Raw genomic sequence first — 27,785 nt, 5'->3', positions numbered from 1 at the left:
CCCCCCTCTCTCTCTCTCTCTCTCTCTTTTCGTACATCCGGTGTTTTCTTTACGCGCCCACAACACATACACATCACCTTCGCGCGTTATTATATTAGACGGTACGGCTATTTGACAAGTCGACGACGGTACACGACGACAATATGATTGGAGGTTTCAAGGAAGTGGTCACCCTTTATCGACTGCGACGTAATTATCTGTTTCGCGAGGAGGCATCTGGTTTCGCGTGCCGTCCGGCTTCCGCGACGACGCGATGCGGAATTTTGGACACGCGAGTGAAACGCCTTGCGAAACCTAACCGAGTCACCTAAACTGACAATAACGAAACGAGCGGTGAGGTATAGCGCGGAAGCGAAGCCTACTGTCGCGGGACGTTGTAACCGCACTCGCAATTGCGTATATATTGCTTCTTCAAACGATACGCCCTCGATTGGACCTTTATCCGGTTATTATTGACAACTATGACGAGAATTTATAAATATTATTTGTATGTAAATTTATATCAGACTTGGTACGCGCGAACGAGTATCTCAAACCATAGATCTTTATTCATCTCTAGATAGTTTATCACGTTTAAATCGCTATGGAAATAACTCTGTAATAGGAGTTGTAAAAATATATTTCTTATGTATAAATCATAATGTTCTCTATAAAACACATGCGCGTTTTTTGTACGTCGTTAGCAATCGAAAAAAAATGATGATTAATAATCCTTTCTTTGTCATAGTATTATCATTGATAAGGCATCGAATTGATATGCGATTCGTATCAATCGCATTGTTTTTTCGTCTGTTTGGAAATTAAACTTTCATGGAGGTGCATATTTTCGCGGATAAGCTTCGGCGTGTTCTCAGACGAGGCCTGCGCTACCTGTCTCGGATTAAGAAAGATTCGGGAAATATTTTTCGATCGTTAAACTAATTAGATTACCGGTATTGCGGCGGTCGGCTATAAATTAGTGATCCAGGACCTTTACGGTTGCTCACTGTCCGGACTTGTCTTCGGCCGGGAGAACGCCTTCGGGGCAAACGCGCCTTTCTGATATTTTATAGGGGACCTACCGAATACGCGCGAGATGAACACGACTGAGGCTTCGAAAAAGCCGCATTCGAGTCGCATTCGACGAATCAAGAGAGACATCGCGCATTCGATCGCTACTCGAATACGTTCGGACGCCTAAGCCCAATTTAAACGATCTATAAATTCACTATAAACTTCGAAATACGATCCTATCTAAAAGCTCTTGTAATGTAAATATTTGTAGGATTACGATTGTATCCTTGAAAAAAAGGACACACGTTCTATATTTAGGGATAAAAACTGCGCAAAAATAAATTGGTAAATTCAATAATCTGTATTAATATACGCGTTACAAAATCTTACGTGTATCTTGTGATATACAATAGTTATTTCTCGATCTCGTGAGATAGAATAATATGCTTTCTAAGCATAATATTAAAAGCACATCTATCCATGTCCTAGCGTTTTGAATATTAATCAACGCGATAATTGCAGATTATATAAATTATAGCAATCGATAATCCGCCATTACATAATTATTACTCGTAATGTACACTTCATCAGATATATATAAACACACGTGGTAATAATAAGATAACAAATCAAGAGAAAGTCGATGGAAACATTTAATTATACAATAATTATATACGTTATGTTTACATATAACTCGTATTTATTACCTCGATGTAATAAAAAAAAAAAAAAAAAAATATATATATATATATATCTTTTTCCTTCTTAACGTCTATTTTCATTACAACGCGACATCAGCATACATGTAATAGCAGGCAGAATATCGTACGCCAGAATTACAAATGGTCTAAAATGGATTTTACGTACAACAAGATAAGCCCATAAATATACTGGCTTGTAGTAATTAAGGAGTCAAGAGAGAACAAAGACTAATCGAGTTGAGAAATAGAAACTTTCCGATTCAACCGAAGAGACCATTCTACCCGTCAAAATTAAAGTCATATCAAATGAAAAGTTTTACATAACGAGAAACTTACATTTTACCGACATGAATGCCGTATCAATATGTCATAGAAAGTTAAGCGTAAGTCGGTAGAAAGATATCTTTTACGCGCCGCAATCATATAATTGCCTTCTCCCATAGAAACTTGCGTATTGAGATTGCAAGAAAATTTATTCCATTTGAACATTTAATTTACGTATTCTCTCGCACACATAATTATGATGTAAAATAATATGGTTCCCTTATAATAAGATAATATTGAAATCAGCATAGTGTCAACAACATTATCAGTCGACTGTCCTCAGATTAACTTAAAAAATTTATTAAAATCATTAAGAGTAATTCATCTTTGTGAAGGAGACAATAATTATGTGCGCGAAATAGACTTATAATTTCTCTCCTGTACGTATCATTGATATTTTAACTTGGAAAAACGGCACAAGTTATTGACCATGAAAATATCACGATTCACGTGCTTCCGTCGGTCGGGTGTGTCCGTCGGGACGATGCAATCCGTGTATCAGAAGCACAAAATATTTTCACGTCACAACACAATCGTCGGCGCTGAAAATATCATCGACCATATTATTATTTGATAATTTCTAGTATAGTATCGTCTTCGAGCAATAAGCAAAATAAATGTATCAAACCACGTTTTATTTATGTTTCATTTATTTTATTTATCAATGATTATTCAAAATAAATAAATAAATAAATGAAAATAAGTATATTATATGTATGCTTTTTAAACTATATGTATACAGGGTGTAACAGAACGCTCGTATCAGCAGTTTTTTGAGGAAATAACGCATTTTTGTGAAAAATGTTTCATGCAAAAGTTGTAGAGCTCCAAGTGGCGCATTATATAATAGTATTAGTATGACCTTGAATAATACCGCCAAGGTCATATAAAAATCAATTTGAATTTTTTAAATGGAACCCCCTATTTTTCATTACATATTCTCGTAGCTTACCTCGAGAGCTTTTCAAAACATTATAATAAAGTATTTTTTCATTAAGTACTTTTTGAGTTATTTTATATTTTAATCTGATATATTTTGATATAAAAAATTAAATATTTCAGTTTTCGATAATCTTACCATAATTACTTTTATGTAGAGAATAATGAGGCAAATCAATTAGTGCAAAAAACAAAAGAAATGATTGTTTAAAAAGATACATTATAAATATTTTGTATATAAAATTATTACGGTAAGATTATCGAAAACTAAATATTTTACGAGATATTTAATTTTATATATCAAAATATGTCAGATTAAAATATAAAATAATTCAAAAAATATTTAATCAAAAGTGTTTTGGAAAGCTCTCGAGGTAAGCTACAAGAATATGTAACGAACAATAGGGGATTCCATTTAAAAAATTCAAAGTGATTTTTATATGATCTTGACGGTGCTATTTATAGTCATACTAATATTATTATATAATGCACCACTTGGAGCTCTACAACTTTTGCATGAAACATTTTTCACGAAAATGCGTCGCTTCCTCAAAAAAACTGCTCATACGGGCGCTCTGTTACACCCTGTATACACATATAATATATGTTTTACAATGTATTTGTGTCAATGTGCATTTTTTTTTTTTTTAAATAATCGAAATACTTTAACTGTAGACAAAAATATCCAAAGATTTAAGGACCGATGCTCTTTTGCAACAAAAGTCGGAGAGTTAAGAGAATGTGAGGATACACAACAGCTGTTAATCTAACAGATAAATTTTAAACAGCCGAGTCACTCCCCTAATCCATAAATCGTCACACGCGCAGGATATTTTCCTGCATGGGTATCTGCATAAGACTGTCGCGCCAATGTATTGCGTGTGTATGTGTGTTCATCGCTAATTATTTTGCTTGTGCCTATCATTTAATTTTATTGCAGTTTGCACATTGTATGAAGCAGCTATTAAACGTGCTCAACTAGAATCAGATAAAGATTGAGCGATATGTGAGACAAAGGCACATAAAACATGGACCCATGAATATTAATATATAATTAACTACACTTTCAATCGAGAATTGAAAGTATTGCGCGATTATTTTAATTGTAAATATCGTTAAAAAAAAAATATTATGTATGTCGGAAAAATTCTCAAGACATGCAGAATGAGTGTCTTTTTTTTTTCAGAAATTTTATCAGATATTTCGTATGTACAGCCAATTAACATATAATGAATAAAATGTGATGTTGTGCAATTAAAATGTCGCAATTGTTGCTTTTAATTTCTTAATCAAAGTCATTTCTTAAATTTGTTTTCTTAAACGCTAGAAAAAATCAAACACGTCCACAACAATTCCCGAAAAGGATTCGTCGTCATTCAAATATGCTCACACATACTAACAAGGATTACATTTCGATATATACATTACCTGAACGAAAATCTATAATATAGTGATAGGGTATATCGGATCATAATAATAAATAAACACAGTTAACGCATATTAGCATCATAATATAAAAGTACAAAAAGTATATATAAAATATTTAAAGTAATTTTGTTATTTCGAAAATTCGTTTTGTCGAACATACAATATATTTGGATGACCGTCGAACGAGCAATATCATAAAGATTAAAGGAAAAAAAAGAGATATTTTATTCAAGAATATTATAGTCGAGAATTTACCTTGTTAGATATAGATACGTAGTTCAAGACGTCCTGTACGTGAATAAACGCGCAGGATCGCAGTTACAATTTCTATTCACGCTACGTCGTGGACGAAGGAGAGCACCGAAGCCACGAACGATTACGTTTCGAACGATCGCGAATGCGACTCCCCGCTCCCCGCGCTTCGAAACATCTATAATGGTAAAATCTCGCACCAAGCGTCTCCTGCCCCCCACCCGTCTGCCCCGCAGTCCTAGCAGCACGACGTCACCGCACTTGCGGCGTAATTCGTGTCGCGAGCTTCCGGGCTTGCCGGCGATCGGTGGTAACGCGATACGCGCGATAATAATCTGATCCGAATCGAGTTGAAAGCTCGCGATCGGCTAAATGTGTTCAAGATCTTCGCGCGTTTGCGTGCGGTATCCCGAGGAGAGTGTATCTTACGTATTTTCAAAATAGCACATAAAACTCTGGGGGAGCATCGATATGCGCGATCGATAGAGCGTGTCGAGACTTACCGAGCGTCGTCGTCCCTGTCGCGTCGATCGCTAGTGAGTTTTTCCAGTGACGTCACGCGTCCGAGCCTCCATCCCAGACCCCTCGTTCGCGGAGGAGCGAAGAAATCGTTTCGAAAGGTGCGAAAGAACGGCCTCCCAGGATGACTCTCGCTAATCGCGGGCAGGCGGAAAACAAGCGTGATGAGTCGCCTCGTCTCGTCTCGTCTCGTCTCGCCTCGCCTCGCCTCGTCTCACACACGAGTTAACTCGACTCGACGCGACTACAACGAACTGCAACGGGTGAGTTAACCCCTTCTCTCTCCCTCTTTCTCTCTCTCTCTCTCTCTCTCTCTCTCTCTCTCTCTCTCTCTCTCTCTCTCTTTTCTTTCGCTCTCCTTCTTACCGCAGCACATAATAAATGCGCGCGATACGTAACATTCGGGGCAACATGGACGATCCGAGACGAAAAATATATATACTCCGGAACGATAATCGATACGCGTTATGTCCTTAACGCGTGTCTAGATAGACACGTACTTTAACGTATTTTATATAAGAACGCGAGACTTTGAACGAAAAGCTATACAATTTCCCTACACATTTGCGCCAATTCCGTGTAAGGTCAAAAGAAAGAAAGAGAGAGAGAGAGAGAAAAATTTGTTTTTCGTTTAAATTGATTTTGCTAAATAATGGATATTAAAAAACGAATAATATTATATTTATATTTATAATTAACGTACTTTAAAAGATTACCATATAGTTGAAATCACTATCGCTAATTGATTATATACAAATGTTACATTTCTTTATTCTGGAAATGTGATAAAAAAATGAACAGGACTCTTGGTCAAACTGAAATATTTCTTTAACAAAAAAATATACAATATTAATAAACTTATATCTCATATATATTTTATAATTATAAAATATTTAATATTATATTTATATTTATAATTAACGTACTTTAAAAGATTACCATATAGTTGAAATCACTATCGCTAATTGATTATATACAAATGTTACATTTCTTTATTCTGGAAATGTGATAAAAAAATGAACAAGATTCTTGGTCAAAGTGAAATATTTTTTTCAACAAAAAAAGATATATCGTTAAATTTATCTCATATATTTTCTAACGTACTTTAAAAGATTGCCATATAATTGAAACAAACGTTATCATTAATTAATTCTCGCAGCGAGACTTGACTGATTTACAATATACTTGTAACCGAGCTTATCGATATGGCTGGTTTTTTTTTTTTTTTTTAAATGAAAAAATACGTTGATACCATCTAAAAGAGTAGCGAGATTACGATAAGGACGAAGCGACGTTAAACTATCGGTTCGGACCATCCCCATTTCCGCCGATCGGCGATATTTGACTTTTTGCCGCGCCGAAAAATCGTCTCGCACATTTCGACTCGTATTTCATCTCTCCTGTTCGCTTTATTTGCATACGCGATACATCGTTTTCCGTATCTCCGTGCCTCATCGTGTGCTCACGGCAAACGGTGTGCGGAGAGGTCTGAAGATAATTAATGCAAATTACACACGCGGGCAACGGGCACGCTACCGGTTACGGCGTTACACGCGGATGAAAGCCGCCGTGTGCGCGCGCGCGCTCACGTCATGTAAGCCGTTGCTCTTGCATGTTGATATGTCGCTCCGATTATTGCCCGATACAATTGATTCGTCGCTGATTGACTACTACATATCTGCCGTTTGAACGGAGAAAGAGAGAGGAAGAAGGAGATTAGTTTTCTCTCGCCCATCCCGTCCTGTCCCGTCCCGTCCCGTTTCGTCCCGTTTCGTCCCGTCCCATTTCGTCTCGTCTCATTTCGTCTCGTCTCGTCTCGTCCTCTCGTCTCCGTCTCGTTCGCGTGCAGTGAGCTGTATACTTAAGCCGCGGAGAGCCACCGCACTAAACGGAGACGTGGCGCGTATAATTTATGAATTATTATTTTGTACTATAATATGTCGGCCGCTCTTCTCTCTCCCTTCCCCCCCCCCTCCCCCGCGCAGCCCCATGTGTACGCGGCTCGTCTTCTCCGAGCTTCTCCGAGGAGAGAAGCATCTCGTCGGAAACAGTGAGATAAAGAGCATCGTCAATGGCGTAGGGTTCTCGTTATTACCCTCTCCGCGGTGTACAAGGTATAATACGTATCGTGATATACATATAAGTATATATCGAAAGAATCGCCGCGAGAGAGAAAGACACGGTATATTCTCTCTAAAGAAGTAAGTGATCGCCCTTATTTACCGGAGCGGCTTGACGAATGGACCGGAATACGGAAGCTCGGAGGTTTCGCAAGCTTTACGTCTTGTACACGACTTAAGAACCTATTCTATAGCAAAAACTTTTTTTTTTTTTTTTTTTTTTTTTTTTTTTTTTTTTTTTTTTTTAAGAACGACGCGCGTAAATACCACGATCGTCCGACGCGATTGATAATATTCCGTCTTTTCCTCTTCCTCTCCCGTTCGGCTTAAGATCCATCTCTATGACATATTTCATTGAAAATTGTATTAGGAAATGTGAAAATATATTTTTTTTAAGGAAAAATATATACAGAGACAGCTTTACTATTTATATTACGCGTCGAGTACGTTCTCGATTCCCGAACACGGGCAGCCGAGGATTCCGTTCTAATATCGTCCCTTAATCGCGGTCCCGGAATCCTGCGAATCGCGAGACCGACCCCGTTGTATACGTTTGAAGAGTTAGAATTAGAGCGGGTCCACCGAGATGCGCGCCAGTGCGATTCGCGGCAACGAGGCAGCCTGGGGAAAGACCAGAGTGACCAGACAGGCGAGCTAGCGAACCTGGAGCGAACAGTGGCGAGGGGTGGCGAGGATGTTGCGGGGGTTTTTGGGGGGGGGTGGAGGGAGAGAAAAAGGGGAAAGGGGATGGAAGGGGCAGGCGAGCAGGCAGGCAGGCGGCCGGAGCGAACGGCGGAGAGCGAACGGACGAGCTCCGAACGTAGGTCCCGAGAGCTCCGGAGTATCCTATAATTACGAGTAACTCAGCCACATTTGCGTTGATCCGACACCTTAAAGATAGCATTTAGCGGCCCCTTTCATCTCCGCGGCAAACAAACCAATTTATACCTCAGGCCGCTTTGTGCTCCGGCGAGGGACGTGCGCTCCGCCCCGAACCTACGAGTTAGCTCCGTCTTTTTCCACCTTCCCTCTTTCTTCCCCTCTCCCTCCTCCCCTTCTTCTATACGCAAGCTTCTTCCTTCTTTTCGCTCTCTTTCTTATTCTCTCTCTCTCTCTCTCTCTCTCTCTCTCTCTCTCTTCGTCCAACTCTCTTGCAACTCGCTGCGATCTCGCCCTTGGTCTCCGCGAATTTCGCTGGAAATCAATCGCTTGTGAAAAAAAAAAAAAAAGCGAAACGTATTAACGTTCACCAAATATGTGGTACTTACCTACCCATCTACTCGGCTGCGCGAGAGCGAGCGAGCGATAGTGGAAGCCGAAAGAGCGACGAAACGAAAAACGAACGACGTTGCGTTTTTGCCTACTTCTCTCGTAACTAATTGGCGCGCGCGTTATTACTGTCGTTCCCGCTTTTTCCCCTTCTCGCCTCCCTTCCGAGATCTGCGAGGGAGCAAAGGTTCGCGTGACTAAACGCTACGACGCGAGGACGTCCGAGCACACGATAATGGTAGGTTACCGCCTCTTCTTCTGGCATTCGCGACTACGCTTCTATTTATTGTTAGCGTCCCCAACGAGCGCGCGCTCGCATTCCCTGTATAAATAAAATTTACCGCGTATGTGGCATTTTTTCTCTCGCATCGTAAACTCGCGGATAGCGAGTCTAAAAACTTTCGCGACGCAAAGAGACACCCCTCCGTGGTAATACACGCAGATACGGCAAGTATCGTTCGATAATAGCGAAATAGACGCAGCCGTCTCTCGTTTTTCCTTTATCGATTTCCTTGATCGATCCGAGATGAGCAATGATATTAACGTCATTATCAATTTACTCTTTTGTAAGTATCTATAAACTAGAATAAAAACGTCTATACTGTCGTATATAGTGAATAAAAAAATAATATAACAAAGTGACAATTACTTTGTACGAGTAATCGTGTTACGTTGATTAAACGCAAGCTAAGATTAAATGATTAGACGTGAATTGTTCGGATGCGACTTTGATGTGAATTTGCTAGACGAGGTCGAGATGCGGGACACGTGTGTAAATCCCGATTACAAGATATAAATGTAAGACAGCTCTGTCCGTTCTCGCAACGGAGAGACGAAGCGCAGCGTCACACGCGCGCGCGCGAGAGAGTCGATCTTTAACGACCGGCCATCACTTTCGCGCGGGCGCCTTTCTTTCTTCTTCTTCTTCTTCTTCTTCTTCTCCTTCGCCAATGTTCGATCTTTTGCCGGCGAGGAGTTTTACGACGCTCTTGGAATCCTTAAAATATCTCTGGGAATTCCTCGGGACGCTCGCGCGCATCTTCTACCCTCCGCATGGCGTCCATATACGATATATATAATAATAATAATAATAATAATAATATACGACGGCGCGAGTGACGCGCCTACTAAAGATAGCTCGTGATAAAAGATTAAAACGCAATTAATTCCCGCTCCGCGAAACCATTACTCGGGGCTACTCGGATTACTCGCGGGATCCCGCGGTACTTTGTCCATCTATTGTAGATCGCGTCGCCGACATAACGTGTCATTAGCGTGGCGCGCCGCCTAACAGAACAAACAAATTGTTTCTCCACACAACCCACCCGACACCTAAAGCGTAACTAACCCAAGCCACACCCCGTGGAAACCCGACTAATTTGGCCGATTGTGGTCGACCCGAGAAACGACCTCCCCCCCTCTCTCTCTTTCCTCCCCCTCTTCTCCCTTCAAAAAAAAAAGAGAGAGAGAGAGAGAGAAGAAGCGAGTGTCTTCCTTCCAGGACTCGGAGAAAAAAAAAAGAAGAAGAAGGAAGACAAACTGCGATTAATTTCGTGAAACGCGATTTGCTGAGAGAAAGAGAGAGAGAGAGAGAGAGAAGAGAGTTGCGCGGTCGACGTCGCTTACGTCAGTTTACGGACGTTTTCAATTTTGCAAGCGACAAAAGATATTTCGGTACGCGCGAGTACCGTGACGGCGGTGATTCGTCTTCGATGCCGTGTAAAAAAAAAGTGCGGGGCACTGTTGTTACGAACAATGCGGAGGCTCCGGCTACGCCGGGGTGGTCGGGGCCACCAAATAAATTGAACGAGCACGAGGTACGCCAAAGAAGACCGTCACGGGCCCAATTTCAAATCGATTAGCTCGCCCTCGGATCTCGGAATGAAAGGCTCCGGCTGCTATCCCGCCAACAGAGTCCGCGGTTACCTGCTTTACGAATGCCTTTACGTTTTAACGCGCGCGCTACATATATGTTTCTCTCTCTCTCTCTCTCTCTCTTACTGGATATATAATACGTATACACGTGTAATATCTCGAAACGGAAAATATTCCGTCCATAGATTCGAGCGCCTATGGCCCCGAGGCAGGTTGATGTTTTAGGTTGTTTGACTTGGCGGCCGAGACGCGCTCTGTAATTATCTCGCCTTGGCGTGCACTACCTGCCCAGCTGTATTAGCGTCCGATCCTAAACCGGCCCTGATATCTTCCGATGATATCCCGAAATATTTATCCGAGTCTCGCGTCCGTTGCGTACACGAATGCTCGCGATACATACTCGTATACGTACGTACTTTCGCGACGATAGTGAAGAGTTAACGTCGTATATAATATGTGTACGAACGTAAGTAGATTTCCAAGCAAGGTCGGTTTCCCGAGGGAGGATTGGCGGCGGCGGCTGCGCGGGCTAATCATAAGAGCGACCGAGCTCCTCTCGCGCCAATTAATACCACCTTCGGCAACATCCACCCTCGGGCATCGGGTGCCCTCGACGGATGGAGAAAGACGGCGAAGGCAAAGGCGCGAAACGACTAGCGGAGCCGACCGTACGGTAAAGCGGGACGAGGCGAGAAGAGTTAGAGAAGCCTCTGTCCGCTGTACGAGTTTCTCTCGCTCGCTCCCGCCATTCTCTCTTCCGATGTATTATAGTGCGGTTTAAAGAGAGAGCGCGCGCAACCTCACGCCCTGGCCCGGCAATACCGCAGTTTCTCTCCAAAGGGGCTCTTTTCTCTCTCCTCCTCATCCTCATCCTCATCCTCATCCTCCGGATCCTCTTCTTAGCAACCGCCGCGCAACTGCGAGGCAGCTCCGATCATCGGGAACGAGTGCGAAGAAAAGGAGTGGTAGATCAACGATCCCGTGGCATGATCAGTGGCGTACGTAATAGGGTGTAATGGTGAGACCTCTCGATATCGACCGGATGCAGCCCGGGGTGCGCGGGGGGATCGCTACATTAGATCGGCAACGTGCCCTTATTCGTACGGTGATTTTTTTTTTTCCACCGTCCCGTCAGCGATTAAGTCGATGCGTATCGACGACGTAATCTCGATATAAGGACAAATTGATATATCGTTGCGCGGAATACGGATGTACATCTGGATACATCGTGATACGCGTTACGCATGATATCGCCGATATTTTGATATTCACCATCGAACAGATAATGAAATATTGTATTAGATATTATAGTTATATTACGTTAACATCCAAACAGACTTGAAATAATCCTAAAAATAATGTCCGATCGTAAATCGAGGAAATCAATTATTCCATTCGTTAATCTTTAGTGTTTCGTATACACGTTGACTAAGTTGATTCGGAAAAAAAAATTAAACTTTTTTTTAAGAATATATACTATATCGTCAAACAAAGCGAAAATATTCTTATAAAATATAAAATTCGCGCGGAATAATTTGTATGTTTAATTATACAAATAGATTTTTTTTTTTTTTTATGTTTGAGTCTTTCTGAAATAATTCGATATTACCTAAATTAAAATTAAGTTCTAGTCAAAAGAGATGAAAAGATATTTTTCTTAAGAGATAAATAAAATGAAATTTTAAAATATTTTCTAAATTTGTCAGTGTTCTAATAAACTTTGTATATTATTGGTAAATTCGTTATAAATGACAATTTCGATATTCGATATACCGATTATATCGTTATATCCCTGATAGCTATCTTTTCAGTACGAGCGAGCCTACTATTAATATATCTCATCGATATATCTAAGAGAACTACGGATACTATCTACGCTCTACACAATTGAAAACGTCTTTATTAATAATTAAATTAGGATTAATCGAAATGACAATTGCAACATTGAAGTATTTTTCTATGCGAACGAGTAATAAATAATAAATCTATTTAAAAAATAGTCATTATTCTTGTTAGATTTAAACAATGATGTCACTGTATAATATTGGCGATGGTGCGTACATGCGCATACTTATACATCTCTCACTCGGTGACGCGATCATCCGATTAAACTTCCTCCGTCGTCCCTCTACATATTTAACTTATTGCCTAAAATATTATTTTCCGCGGCTTTCGCTTTTACGTTCGCGCATTATCCGCTAATACGTTTGAAAATGCGTTGGAAATTCACAAAGTATCCGTAACTGCCGATTTTGCACGGCTCACAGCGATAGGAACGATGATAACATCCGTATCTCGCGAGAGAGGCAGCGGCACGTCTCTCGCAACATCGAGATAGGATCGAGACGGTAAATCCTGACGCGCGATCGAGAGTTTAGAATAATCAGATTCCTCTGCCGAGATTACGAGAGTCCGTGTAGGGAGCGAGGACGCGTCGGTGAGCGAACGCGGGAGGTGGGAGAGAGAGAGAGAGAGAGATGAGTCAAGGTGAGATAGGTGGTAGAGGTGGTGGACGAGCGGGATGCCGGAGAAACGTGAAAAGAGAAGGGGAAGGTGGTAGCGCGCGAGCGCGAGAGAGTCGAGGTAGGGACAGAGAGATATGGAGGGAAAGCACAGACGCGAGAGAGAGAGAGAGAGAGAGAGAGAGAGAGAGAGAGAGAGAGAGAGAGAGAGAGAGAGAGAGAGAGAGAGAGCGAGAGCGAGAAGTACGGATCCGAGGTGTTTTTCGGGGCGTGGCGAAGCTCCGCGTGATTACAGCGCGAGGATCGGTCAGCGCGGTGAGAGTTCAAAGCATCAAAGAGCTCCGACCAGCGAGAAATTGCTTAGGATTCATCCTCCTCAGCACGGGCTTGTGGCAACGTATGTCGTAAACGTATACCCTTCGATCCTCTCCGCCTTCACCCCGTGGCCAATGATCGCTACCACCACCACCGCATCGCTCCCCCCCCCCTCTCTCTCTCTCTCACTTAAGTAGCCCGACTCAATACCCGTGCGTATAATAAGACCTGATTCCGATCGCGCCGCGATTACGTGCTATATACAGTCTAATAGTATCCCGTTCGAGAACTTTATTTACGAGATATCTATTACACGATCCCGAATCTCTCTCTTTTTCTCCACCTAACCCGCAGAAACTCATTCGAGGATCATCGCGTTCCACTTTCTTTTCTCTTCTTCTACCGTGACGCGATATTAGATGATGTTGCGATGTTCAATGTGATATCATAAATCGATCGGACTAGCGGCAATGTCCCTCGTATATCTATTCGATAAAGATCTACGTAGTCCCGTCGACACATTTGATCTCACAATGACTTTGATATTTTACGAATACGGCTCATTCTCTATACGATGAGAAGCGCGACATAAATAAACATTCTCAAAATCATTGATAAAATGTTTTTAGCCAAAATAAAAGTATTTTACATTTTTCGATAAATGTAGAGAGAGAGAAAGAATTCCATTTTGCGGGAAAATTTATTTAGCCGATTTTAAGAGAAAATGCCATATATTTTTTTCTATATAAAACCATCACAAAAAAATTTTGAGATCAACGAAAATTTCTTCTTTTAAATAATATTATATATCTTTTAAAATGTGTAATCACAGTTCCAGACGAGATCTTAAAAAAAATATACACATACCCGAGATATCGAAACATTACAACTTTGCCTGGCACATATTTTGACTTTAAAAATATTTACATTACATTATAACACACCTTTACGCGTCTCACACCCACAGAAAAGATTTCCGGATCTAATGCTATTACTCTTCAATCTATCATAAAATAGGATCGATATAGCGACAATCATATTTATTATTGAAAAAGGAATATTTTAATCTTAAATAAGCTTAGATTTGTATATGTTACTCTTGTCTCAAGATAGTAAGACAATCTTATTTACATCGAGAGAGAAGAAAAGGAATTATTGATTTAATTTTAAAATTGTTTTACTTTTATACCGCATAAGGTTGTGAATACGATTAAATATGTCAAGAATATTTTTTGTCTCCTTTCCGAGAGTGCACTCTGTACATTCGAAACCAAGTTCTCCGTATACAAGATGACGAATCGCTCGGACAAGATGATAATCACGGATACTCGATGCGTGCAATGACTATCGACGATTTTCTATCATTTTTTCGGCAAAAGGACGCTTCGCAGAGACTGACTTTTACCGTGTTAATCGTCGCTAGAACTTGGCATCACGTTCTAAAATAAGTCTCTCTTCATTACCCCTTAATATGATCGACAAGATAGAACGACGGCGATTTGTTTCCATCGTAGATCCTAGATGCGTAGATCTTTCGCGTATATTTGTTGCGTTTACGTAACCGCTGTGAAATTTTATTGTAATCGACGATGATCTTTTCCCGTCGGAGTTTCCTCCGCGATCCGAACGGATGGAAAGGGAGAGGCGAGGCAGATAGTACGCGAATTTTTCCTTCGTTCCCGTTGTACCACAACTCGTCGACTGTACTAACAAGTACTCGTTTATATAGGAACGTTATCAATGCGCACACGCGATACCTATTACGCCGTTATTTGTATTTGTAACGATCAGATAGCGCCGGGACGCACGCGATCCGTTGATCGTAAGGGCTCGTAATGGATCTCGCGCATAATGGTAATTACTCTCTCCGTTATTGTCATTATTATTAATATTATTCTTTTTTTTTCTCTCCAGTATTTCTACCTCATCGTTATCGTTATCGGAATCTTTTGTCGAAATTCATAGTACCCCGTGATGAGATAAATTCTGCGATAAGTGTTGCTGATGGCTCGTTTTTTTTTTTCCTCCCACCATTACATATTTTTACGAAATGATATACGTATACATTGAAATAATTTCGTTGCATTACATTGTGCCGTATACGTTAACGTATACATCTCGCGCATATAAAATTACGGCTCGTTTAGTTTCTTCGACGCGACGCGACGACATAACGCGAAAAACGCGAAGCTCGAATCGAAAGAGAGAACGGCTGCTAACCCGGTTTACCGTTTATGTTCTGACAAATGAACGCGCGCAATCATGACGACCACGCCTCGGAGAATAAAAAACTGCTGGCGCGTTTTTGCTTCTCGTCGACAAACCCTAAAGGCACAGATACTCTGTTCGTGTTTTCGCGTTCTTACATTTTCGTAGCTTTTGCAGCATTTCGTAAAAGAAAGAAAGTGTTACTCATATTTTCATCCACAAATATTTTTGTCTCTTCTCGATAACAAAGAATAACGGGATAATTTTTAATTTTTCAAACATAACATTAAAGGTAGAACTTATGCTGTATTCTTTTATATATCTCTATTTTATTATTTACAAAGAAATAATCTTTAAATGTCCTCCTTTCATTCTCGCGTTTCATATCATTTTTTTTTTCCACAAAACAATTCACTCTTTTAAAAACTTTTAATTAAAATATTTCCGTATTATATTTAATAGACACGCGGGAAAAAAATTTTCGCTACCAAATAGCTAATCATGGTTTGCAAAATAAATTTCTAAACAGCAGCAAAACGATTTGCTGTTGCACCTAATAAATAGGTGTCACAGCTAAGATATTCTCTGTCATTATATTACGACTGAAATCTAGTTACCACACGCAGTTTTTAGCTACGGCAGCAAATCTTTTTTTTCCGTGCCATTTTTAGGCTCGCTTCTCTCTATCATTCGTTATTTATTAATGACATGAATATATTAAATTCTTAGGGTAGCATCATATGAAAAAATAATCTGAGATATATAAAAATTAGAAAATTGAAAAATTTGGGGATAAATGTAATCTATTCTATTTGATTAAAGTTTGATTTAAAGATTGTTTCATAATTAATAACAGTCACACGCAGAGATGATGTAATTCTAATATAAACTAATAAGCAAATCACGAATGTAAATGAAATCGAAAATCGTTCTCAATTCATATTCTCAAGTTACATCGATTAAAGTTATATCGATGAATCATTTTTTAGATGATACTATAGTGAATACTATATACTTAAAGTTTCTTTTCTTAACGCTCTGTGTATAGCGATAAGCAATAAGAGTCTTATCGTAAGATCTGAATAGGAATAATCAATATTCTAAAACTTAACTTGAGACAGCGTGTAAGAAGTTTGCAATTATACATATAACAAGCATAACATTGGCTTGTACGCGGTAGTCGATTTAGCAATCATAGTCCGTGAAAGGAGGCTTAACAATCTCCTCGGCGCTGCCTGACGATTCCGCGAGGATGAGCAACGAAAAAGAACGTTCATCGAGCAATTAATTAATAACTTGGTACTCTCCGCCTAGCCGAGAGGGGCTCGTTTTACGGTGATTCTCTCGAGCGAATTTATGATATCGGTCTTGGCCGTGACACTTACGAAGAGTTTTAGGATAATAAAAGAACGGCCGCGTGTGATGCGGGGAGAGAGGATGAGGAGAGGGATCTCTGCGGCGAAGCGGGATCTCTTGAAAGAAAAGAGAATGACAGAGAGGACGAGAGGAGGAACGAAAGTGATGGACGGTGGCCGATCAGCGCCGTCAAAATAATGATCAGCGTAAATAATAAGCCTCGTTATAATGCCGGACTCTAGGTGTTTTCTCTTCTCCCTTTCCTTTTTATACCGAGTCAGACTGTTCTCGCTCGCAACAATGTCGATCCGACCGGAGTAATCTTTGATCCTCGTAAGAGCGCGGCCCTCGAGAGAGAGAGGAGCCTCTTTCTCTTTATTCCTTCCTTCCTTCCTTCCTTCCTTCCTATTCGCCTGCCTATCTACCTTTCCGCCTTTGTCGTTGCGGCACTCTTACTTCGAAAACCGAATCGTATTATCGTACGGCTACTAGCCGAACATCGGGATTAAAGGCTTCTCGTATTGATACATCGCGTCTAAATACGCTAGATGTGACTGATTGTAGTAGCCAAAATACAATAATAAACAAATTATCGGTAACTGATAGTTAACATCTCTCACACATGTTACATCTTGCAAAGTTAAAAAAGAATATATGTATCTACGTTTGGATAAAAAGATTTATCGATAGATGATATTATTCTCAAAAATTAATAAAATTGCGATGCAAGCTTACGGCATATGAAAAACATTTCAGAAGAATGCTTTTTTAAATATAGGCACGATCTATTTCAATGTTCATCCCAATATTTCGGTAATAATCTGTAAAGTACGACGTGTGACAAAGCGCAAATTACATCCCCCTCTGTTACTGGATCGCTGAATATAAACCGCTGTTCAAATGACGTATACTTTGTTAGCGCAACGTTCAACAGAGAGATGAAATAGATACGTAAGTACATACATAAGTATATACGAAGCTTGTCGATTAAAAGCCGGCTCTCAAACGGGAGAAAAACTCGACAAAAGAACAAACGACAATCCCGCGCGCTTTAAGGTCGAGCACTTAAGTCGCAATTATTCGAATGCAGGATGCAACGATGCGTTTGTTTCCGCGCGAGATACGTCATTCGACACGCATATAAAACGCACAAATTAATATGCTCGGGGAAGCATCCTCCGTCTCGACGGCCATTGTTCCTCGCGCATGCATTTTACCCGCACGACCCGATTCTCTCGTCGGCACATCTATGATTACTTATTTTTTCTCTCTCGGGCGTTCTTTCGGGGAACGAGTCAATGCGATGTCTCTCGACTCGGTCATCTCGAGACGCTTTGCCATTAGACGGTCACATAATTGTATAGTATTACGCTACTGTCGTTGATGCACAATGACAAACTCGTACGACCAAGAGCGCCATCGGCAACGTTTGCTTTCGATTTATCGTGTAAAGAAAAATTGTGCCGTTTATTTACCGACTATAAGGAAGGAATCTTTATTTACGTATAATGAAACACGTATATTTTTATCCCGATTATAGGATATTGTTTTCAGATGCGCGATTAAATCTTTCCCCGCGTGTTTTATTCATTGAATTAGTATATGTTTGAAGAAATGTCAAAAATATTAAACAATGCGTTTTGAAAGTTTATTACTTTATTAATAACATGTAGCAACAGCGCAATTACAACGGTAATTAATCTTTGAAAAGGAGAACGTATTTAATTTTCTTAACTACTATAGAGAGGAGTTTCTCTAATGGATAAATTTCTTTTTCCAACTTCTTTTCGTTGCCTTGGTCAATTTTGTATGTATATCTATATATATCTATACATATATCAATGCTAATGTCATTAAATAAAGCATAGAAAGAAACGATTGAAATCAGTGTAAAAAATTAATAATATGAATTTATACGGATGAAGAGAGATAAAAAAATCTATATTTTATTCTCAGCTATCAATGATTTTGTTTAAATAATACAGTAGATCATTTTTTCAAAACACGCTTTCGAATAGATAAGACACGATATCATTTTCTATTAAATATTTATAACTGGTGCGAGATGCGTTTCTCGATATCGAAGACAAGTTATATAGCGTATATTCAAAATACACGACGCGTCGATGAAAAATATCAATTATTTATCCACGATTGCCTAATTAGAACTCTCGATCTTCCTGCGGATAACAATCGAGAATGCAAAGTGCATGTACGCGCGCGCGCACGGTAGGTCCACAGAGTGTTTGGGAAAAAAAAAAAAAAAAAAAAAAAAAAACGGAGTAGCGTGTCGACCGGACGTAATCGCGTGGGAAGTCACGACAAACTTACCTTTCGTTCCAGTCTCGCGCCGGTAACGCGCTATACGGCGGAGAGATCTCGTTCGTGGCTCGTCTCCCGTTTTTATCCGGGCGTATCCCGAGCCGAATTTATCGTCGTAACTACGCGAATGAATTATCGAAAAGGACAACGGCGATTATTACTTCTTCCTCCCCTTCCTTCAGAGAGTTTCCGAGACCTTGCGATCGTGCGGAGAGAACGGGGAGAGAACGGATTATCCGTTGAAAAATCGTTCCCCCTCTCCCCCTTCACCGTTGACTCGAGCGAGGGGAGGGTGGGGAGGGGGGCCGAGAAGCCGCGTTGGACGGCGCGCGCGTGCCACGCGGAATGGCAATGATTCAATGAATTCTGCAAACACAGCGCTTTCTCGGCCGACCCGGGGTGGGTCACGGGTCCTCGAACGTGACAAGCTTACGCTCTTAACCGCGCCCCCGCCGTGAAGAATTAATAACAATGCCCGAAGAAATATAATAATGAAAGATCGGTGAGAGACCGGTTCTCCGAGAACTCGGGGTTACGATGACTCGAAAAATTTTTTCTTCTTTCTCGCCTGGCGATGATTTTCTCGTCGCGCGTCGTCGCGCGGCGTGTCCGCGCTTTTTTCCACCGAAATCTCGGTATAATATATAAAGAAGCGCCGCGACGCGTATCGCCCTTGCGTACCCTCTCCCTTATACGGCGCTACGTGAGAGAAAGAGAAAGATGGTGAACGGTCGCTCTCAATTCGAAAGACGAACGGCGGGCGATGCCGACGGGAAATTGAAAGAATACGAAGACCGAGTGGGAAGTTAATTGTTTCTCTTTTAACCAACCGACGCGGCCGCGAGTACGCGTCGTCACGGACGTTGCCCGCGCAAAATGGCCGTCGTCATCTTTCGCGGCACAGCACAGCACAGCACGGCGGTGCGGTGCGGCTCGATGCGGCTCTCGGTAATAATGGCCGTCTCTCTCGGTTATATAGGTATGTATGTATAATATGTACACTGCCGTGCAACGTGGCAGGATAACACACGGGTTACATAACTCGTTTACGGTTGCTCGTGCTCGTAGATTCGTCCGGGTATGCGTGTGCGTGTAAATAAGTCGGCGCATTAGAGGGAACGAGCGCGCTTCGACTCCCCGCAACCCTCGTGGACGGAGAGAGAATAGGGGAATGGGTGCTAGCTATTTTATTTTATAGCCAGGGCTAATGCGCTCTTTGTGTACGCTGTAGGTTTCCGTCGCGGTTTGCAAGTTCGTATACGCGTTTCGCTAATGCCGCCGCCGCCACCATCACCGTCGTACCCGCACGCAGCGTGTATATGTACGAGTCCCCCCCACCCCCCCCCCCCCTCGTGTTTCAGTGGCGAATTACTTATTAGACGCGGTAAATGTTTCCACGCAATCTATAAAAGATCGTCGGTATGAATTATCATCATCGACAAATTGATAATTAGGACGCGCAAGTTTTCCGGTGAAGTTTCCCACTCGAGTGATTCATTTAAGGGGTCTTTCTAATTTGACGCTTTAAAAATAAGGCGGTTTTTTTGGCGAATTTTTTTAAAGAAAAATGTTAAATATATTATATACATATATTCTGAAAAAAATGCAGGATATACTTGAAATATTATTTAATAGATGCGCAAAATTTAGAATTAATATGTTTTACACTTTTCTTTAAAAAAAAATTCCTAAAAATCGCATTATTTTCAGAGTTAAGTCAAATTAGGAAGACCCCTCAAATGAGTTAATTTAACATTTTTACATATCGGTAAATGTGTAAAAAATGTTTTCTGTGATCGTATAAATTATGAAAAACAACAATGAAAATGAAGTGTAGAATGTGCGCATCTCGCGTGTAAATAAAAACGTGAAAAAAAAAATCGCGCGAGAGTAACAATGGATTTGGACATTTACTTATTCTTAATTTCGAACGAAATGCTCCCGTTTCTCAATCTTTATCCCGTCGCGAGCATTCGAATTGGTTTTGAAACGATCGATGAGATTCCGACTTATCGCGGGCAAGCAAATTGTTGCGATGATAATAAAGAAAAGAAACTTCACGCTCCGATCGTTTCTTTCATCACGCGGTATTGGTAAGCCGATTCCGACAGATATATCTCATGATCGATCGGAAATGCAGACGATATCGTATTGCCGAAACGGGACAGCCTGATTTCAATACCGATCTGAACGCGAATAATTTTCTGCGAATAATTTTCCAGAGATCTATAAATAATTTTAACGCATTCCCTCCAGCATCACACTGAAATGTTTTGCCGTCTTATTTACGCATACTGAAACCTTAAGGGGTCTCTAAATTAATATCGCGCCCAGGAATGTTCGCGTCTCAGAGATCGACGATTTAACGATGTTAATAAAGAACGAGATGATAGGGAAACGTCCTTCGAGATCGACGCGAACCGTTGCGGGCGATCGATGACGAATAGCGGGCTCCACGGGCGATTTATTTTAAATATAACTGCTCGATTCATTGGCCGATTTGTTACGGGCGTTCCGAGGGAGAGGAGCGTCCCGCGCCCCCTTGTTTCCCTTTACGGTGAAAAGGGGAGAGACAGACTCTCTCCGCGCGGTAAACGCGAGGTGCAATCCGTACAATGTCACCCCGAGAAGCGCGCTCGTAATTCGAATATAATGGACTCTGCGTTTCTCTCCTTCTCCCTCTCCCCCCCCCCCTCTTCCCATCGTGTAATACACGCGCGTTCTGTATATATCGCCCTGTATTCTGTATTGTCGATTCCAGCCCTCGCTGCTGATTCGACACGATGGTGAACGCGCCGGCAAAACATATCATGCTCTCGCGCCCTCGTGTTCGCGCTCGCGAGGATTCCCCTCGCCCGGAATAAAGGATTCCTGCATCTCGAATCAAGAAAATATATATTCGAAGAAATGTTTACAATTGTGTAAACTGCGCGTACAATACAATCGTGAATAGCCTCAATAGCCGATTATACTTTGAAAAAATGTGCGTCTCCGGTATTACATAAATTTTTCATATACTATGTGTAGTATAGTAAAGATATTTATTATTAGTTACGATGATCAAGTTATATGTTCGCCTCGGATGATTTATATTCGCGACAAAATATTCGGGACAGAGTTCTATTTATTATTCGATATATTGTGTAATAAAGAAAAAATATATCTCAAGAAATAAAATGCGTATTACAAAAAAACACAATCAGAGAATACACACTTATATTAATAGATTCTCCCAAGAGTGAAGCTTGTGATTTTGAAATTATAAATTGTCCAAAGCGAGCTTTCTCACTGTTACAACGAAGCATAAAATTTTTGAGGAACATTGTAACATAGATATACACGCGATAAGCGATAAATTGCACCAATTCGAAATGAATAATTGATTTCGAATAAATATACCGATCTAATTGAATCTCTATCGCAAATGTGTATCTTTTTTCTCCGTATAATATAAAATTTATATATATATAAAAAAAAAAACAAAAAAAAAACTCGCCTCTTTCTCTTTCTTCGAATCTTACAAAGTCTAGACTTGTATATCTTTTACATGGCACAGAGTCTTATATCTATGAAACGGCGTCGCCTTAGTCCTCTAAAATTCTTACAAAGTATTTAAAAAAAAAAAAATGTTTCATTGTAACTCGCGGCACGTTCAATTCGCCATTCGCTCGCATACGAGCGGAACGAAAGGAATGAGCGGTTAGGCTACTATTCGCTTACCGAGATGGTCTCCGCCTACGCGTCGACCACGTTGTTACGGTAATTTCGTTCCGCGACGCGGGGCCAGGGAGAGCCGAGCACTCCTCTTTCGCGAGAGCAGCTCGTCCGCGAGGGGAAAAGCGCAGGAAATTGTTCAGGAAACGGCGGCGCGGCGCTGCGAAATATTAGTTTATAGCATTGGGAGTTTATACCTCGGTAGAGCCCGGCGGGGCTTACTCGCGAAGGAACATCCGTCACGGATGTATAATTAAAGCACGATGGATGGGACGATTAACGAGCGCTGTTATCGGGATCGTTACGCTCGCGCGCTTCCTTGTGTGAGCCACGTATGCGTGTGTACGTATATGATGAGATGCATACATACAATATATATATATACGTAAGAGCAAATGCCGCGGAAACGCATCGCGGGGACGCGTTTCGTTACGGATTCTCGCGCTGCTACCTCGTAATTATTATTCCTGCCGCTCTCGATTACGCTCTTTTAGCGGATACGAGACGTTCTTATTTAACGAGACTGAGTGATTTGTTTTTTGTCGAAATTCTTCTCGATTACCGTGCTCAACTCTGTCCCTTCTTCTATTTTCTCTCGGCGTCATTTAATTTCAGTTTTTGTTCCATTAATTTTGCACATTCGAACAGAGTCTAATCTATCGGTAGAATTTTTTTTTATCGCATTTCCATTAGAATTCCTCAATAATCATCGCGATAGTTTGTCGCGGAAATTTAAAAAAAAATTTTTTTTCGATACATTAAATTATCTACACTCGTCATTCGGCAAACGTGAATTCTTCTTCGCCAATGTGACGTTTAGACAAAACGAAATAAACCGAGGACACATTGACTATGTGATGCATCGCGCGGTCGGGTCCGCCATCTTCGCATCCCTATTGTAAGATATTGTACGACACGTAATGTATCGGCTCGTTAAGTTCCAGGAGCATGCGATAGATCACAGTTCTCTCCCTCCCCCCCCCCCCCGCTCTGTCTCGTCTCATCTCCCGTCCCGCGTCGAGATTTCCCACACACCAGTGCCAAACCACTACGGCGCACTCTCTCCACCCTTATTGTCGGGAGTGTTTCGAATGCGAATGTAATATTCGCGTACCATTAACCCCGAACATGTGTAGGGCGTAATCGTTTCAACCCCGAGAGATCTGCCCTTCCGCGAGCAGTCGAGAGTGCGAGAGCAAAATAGGGGTGCGCGAGAGAGAAAGAGAGAGAAAGACGGCAATTTCGCAACCCATCCCAAACAAACGCGCGCGCGCGCGCGCGTACGATTCTCCTCGGGTAGTTGGATAACAATCGGGACGCGAGCAACATTGTCGACTTTACGACATAAGCGGGCGACATCGTCGTCGTCGTCGTCGTCGTCGTCGTCGTCGTCGTCAAAGCGGCGACGGTGACGGCTGCTCTTCTCTCTCTCTTTCTCTCTCGGGTAACCCAACCACGTTCGAGCGCGCGCCGCCTTTCTTCCGACATCTGGCACGATTCGCATTCAGCCAACCAAACCGCGAGCGACTCTCGTGCTCCCGCCTCCGTGTACACTTCGATGTCCTATCTACCTATCCTGACCTTTCGTTCGATGCGCTCAACGAACGACGCATTCGCGATATTACGCGACGAGAGTCGAGCTGAAAGTAGCTCAATCCCGCAGGATGAGGAAGAAACCCGGTAGCCAGCCAGCGGTTAACTGTTTACGAGGCAATAACGCGGGCCGACGAAATAAGAAATGAGAAAAGCCCAAGATCAATCTTTGGCAAAAATAAAAAAACCTGTACATTTGTACAATGCAGATATTTAAATAGCGAGAGATAAATATTCCGGGGACAACCGGAAAAATTTCTGCGATTCTTTTATTATGTAGCTCCGATTCAAATTTAGAATGAACTATGAGCTCTCAGCTAATATGCTAATCAACCGTGTGTGTTCATATACTTATATCTTTGTCAAAACTGCGCGTATCTGTTGTTAATTTAACGACTTTATATATCCAGTACGATCTATGAGGAATTAAATGCCAATTGATATTTGGAATGAAATACTATAATAATCCATTTTCGACGAAATTATCTTTGAAATTTTTTATTTATCTATCTATAACAATTACATTGAAATTTCATGTCTTAATGTACTATATTATTGTAATTTTACAACTTGGCAATTCCATCTACCATACATTAGGATCACTTTGTCAAGTGTCCATTAAAATACACTAAAAAAGATAATATACAAATAAATATTTAAAAATATATATTAGTACGCGACACAAATTTATATAATATTTTACAATCATTCTTTTATATAGATAGGAGAATTAGAAAAAAATTTTCAAATTATACATTTCGAAAACAATGTACGAACATAATTGAGACAATTGAAATTGGATTATGATCCTTTATAGTTTCAGAAATGATTGAAATCGGGCAGCTTTTTATATATGAACAATGTTTCCGAGAGACAAAATTTAATTCAGCTAATTCAAGATGGATTTCACTTTTAATAAAATTTTAATATGAACCTCACATTAAGATATTTAATATTTAAATTTTATGGAATCGATTATATCTCTTGAGAATATTATTAAGAAAGCATCAATTATAAAGTCGTCGGAATTTGTCTCATCAAAGTTGTCATTAAAATAAAATTAAAATCGTAAATTGTGTGTGGTGAGACATTTCCTATCATAAAATCTCAAAGATTTTATTCTTATAATTGATTATATAAGCATATCTTTAGATACACGTGTCAACATAATATAAATTATAACGAACAAAGAGTTAAACTATAATCAAATGTTTTATCTGACATCAGTTTGTCAGAGCTCGCTCTTTAAAATTACTCTGATAGCACAGCACACTCGAAATACATATATATTAAAATGCAAGACAAAGTATTATAATTGATATAAACCTCCCTTTTTTATTCAAATAACACATTATAAAAGAATTTCACGTACACATATACAAATACAAATTATTCTTAAAAGAATTAAAAATACTAATATCAGAAAGCAAATAAAATTTCCATTAAACGGACATGATTAAAATTAGCAATATAAAAATGTATTATAAATACAAAAATGTATTATAATATAATTTCACCTAACGAAGGTAAAAAACAGCAAAATATAAGATTTGGCGAAGAAAAAAATAAATATCAGATAGAGAGATAGGTTACATTAGCTTGACGATAAAATATTTTATTATATATACGTACTTTATACTATGGTATTTTAAATTTTTCATAAAAATGGAAAGTTTTACATTACGTATATATAGAGATAGACACGTCAAACGGTCCTCATGCTTTTATGCTGCGTCTAGGATCTCGGAACATCTCGATCCGATCGTGCTCAGCGTAACATAAACAGTCGAAATCTAATTCTCGAGTTTTGCGGTAGTTAATCCTCGATACGAGGCGCGGCTCTCACTATTCGTCACATAGTCGAGCCGAGTCAACACTCGACGTATGTTTCTGGCGGTATAAAAAATATGCTACTCTTTCGGGTAGACACGCTCGCTCGACGGGGGCCGAGAGCGGCGCGGCGATCCCACACAATATTAATAAACCTTCTCTCTCTTCGAGCCGCTCCGAGAAACCTCTCTCGACTATCTCTCTCGACGGTCCTTTTTTCGGCCGAGCCTCGGTAAAAGGGGCCACGCCGAAACGAGAATGGGCGACCGAGAGACTTCCCAGACAGCGTGGCTCTGGCATGGTCACAGGTGTGCCTTCGGGCGCGTTCGCTTCGACTGCACGCACACGTATATACATAGACAGACACACACACGTACATTCGCGCACTGCCGAACACGCGCGTATCCAAAAAGCCATTACTTGTTCAACGTTACATTGTTCAACCGCCGGTGTCTTTCTTTCCCCTCTAGTTTCTATCGAGGCGGCGCGATTCGCGGCTCGGGTATATATCGACTTTTACTTTGACTTTTATCGCGAATCTCTCTCGCTCATCCTCCTTCGCATCGCACCGTTTCGAATTCGTCGCGAAATTTGGCCGCGAGCGCCGAAGCGGTTGGCCCTTTAGTTCGGATCGGAACGCGGCGCGGCGCGGCGCGGCGCGGCGCGGAGCGGAGCGGAGCGGACAACAAAAGCGACGTTAAAGCATTCGGTCCGTCGGCAATTTTTTCTGGTTCGATTTTGCGGCGGAGGCACCTCTCGGTGAGGAATTCCATCCATCAGTCGGGCCTAGATTACGCCGCGTTAGTTACAGGGAGAAAGAGAAAGAGAGAGAGAGAGAGACAGGGGAGGAGAGAAGGGAGAACATGCGTCTGTATGAGAGATGGAGTGTTTCGAGGGGGCGAAGGAGAAGCCCGAATAGAGGTAGAGAGAAACTGGCCCTGGAGTACCTTAAGGCTAGACGCGGCGGCGGCGGCGGCGGCGGCGGCGGCGAGGGAACGAAACGGGCCGAGAGAACGCGGCTGAGGAACAAAGAGAGGCGCGAAGAGAGACGGAGAGCGGTGGGTGAGAGAGAAGCGAGAAACGCTCTTGGGATTCAGGTGTTGATGACCAGACACCGCGCCAGAGCGCGAAGCAGCAACGAAGAAGGCGGCAGAAGCAACGCGCCGCGCTGGCGGTGGCTGAAGGCGGGATGCCTTTCATCTTTTCATCTTTGTCTTGTACCTCCGAGGCTCTCTCGCACATCTTTCCGGCCGAGAAGCGCGGCCTGGAGGCTCTCCCCCTCGTCCGACGAGAGATGCGCGTCTCACCGAAAAACCCCGCAGCGAGAACTCGCCGTGTTTCATCCTATAACGTTTCCTAGACACGTTTCTACGACGGGGAACCGAACTAGGTGGATTCGGAAGTCAATCTTATCGCGTGATAGTCTCTACCGTGCTATAACATTAACGCGTTCAATGATTTATGTAAAAAATTTAAGAGAAAAAGTTATTTTTAACAAACTATTTATTATACCAATGATATGAAAGAAAAGTATTGCAAAACACTTTTAATGCCCGCTCTTTAGA

The 27,785-nt window shown here is 41.2% G+C and overlaps 1 long non-coding RNA gene across 2 annotated transcripts in view; it reads left to right on the top strand.

Annotated features, from left to right (window-relative positions):
• The first annotated feature begins 4,931 nt into the window (after positions 1-4,931).
• The window catches only part of LOC138936588 (uncharacterized), a 38,486-nt gene continuing 15,632 nt past the window's right edge, over positions 4,932-27,785 (top strand). For both annotated transcript variants that reach the window (XR_011447390.1, XR_011447389.1), the window contains exon 1: positions 4,932-5,419. This is a non-coding gene — a long non-coding RNA (uncharacterized lncRNA). The remainder of the gene's footprint in view (positions 5,420-27,785) is intronic.

This window comes from Polyergus mexicanus, unplaced genomic scaffold (genome assembly GCF_030449975.1).
Source record: "Polyergus mexicanus isolate NDT 795.1 unplaced genomic scaffold, iyPolMexi1.0 SCAF_9, whole genome shotgun sequence".
NCBI lineage: Eukaryota > Metazoa > Arthropoda > Insecta > Hymenoptera > Formicidae > Polyergus > Polyergus mexicanus.
Note: the sequence above shows the minus strand (reverse complement) of the source record. Positions and strands in the feature narration are given on the sequence as shown.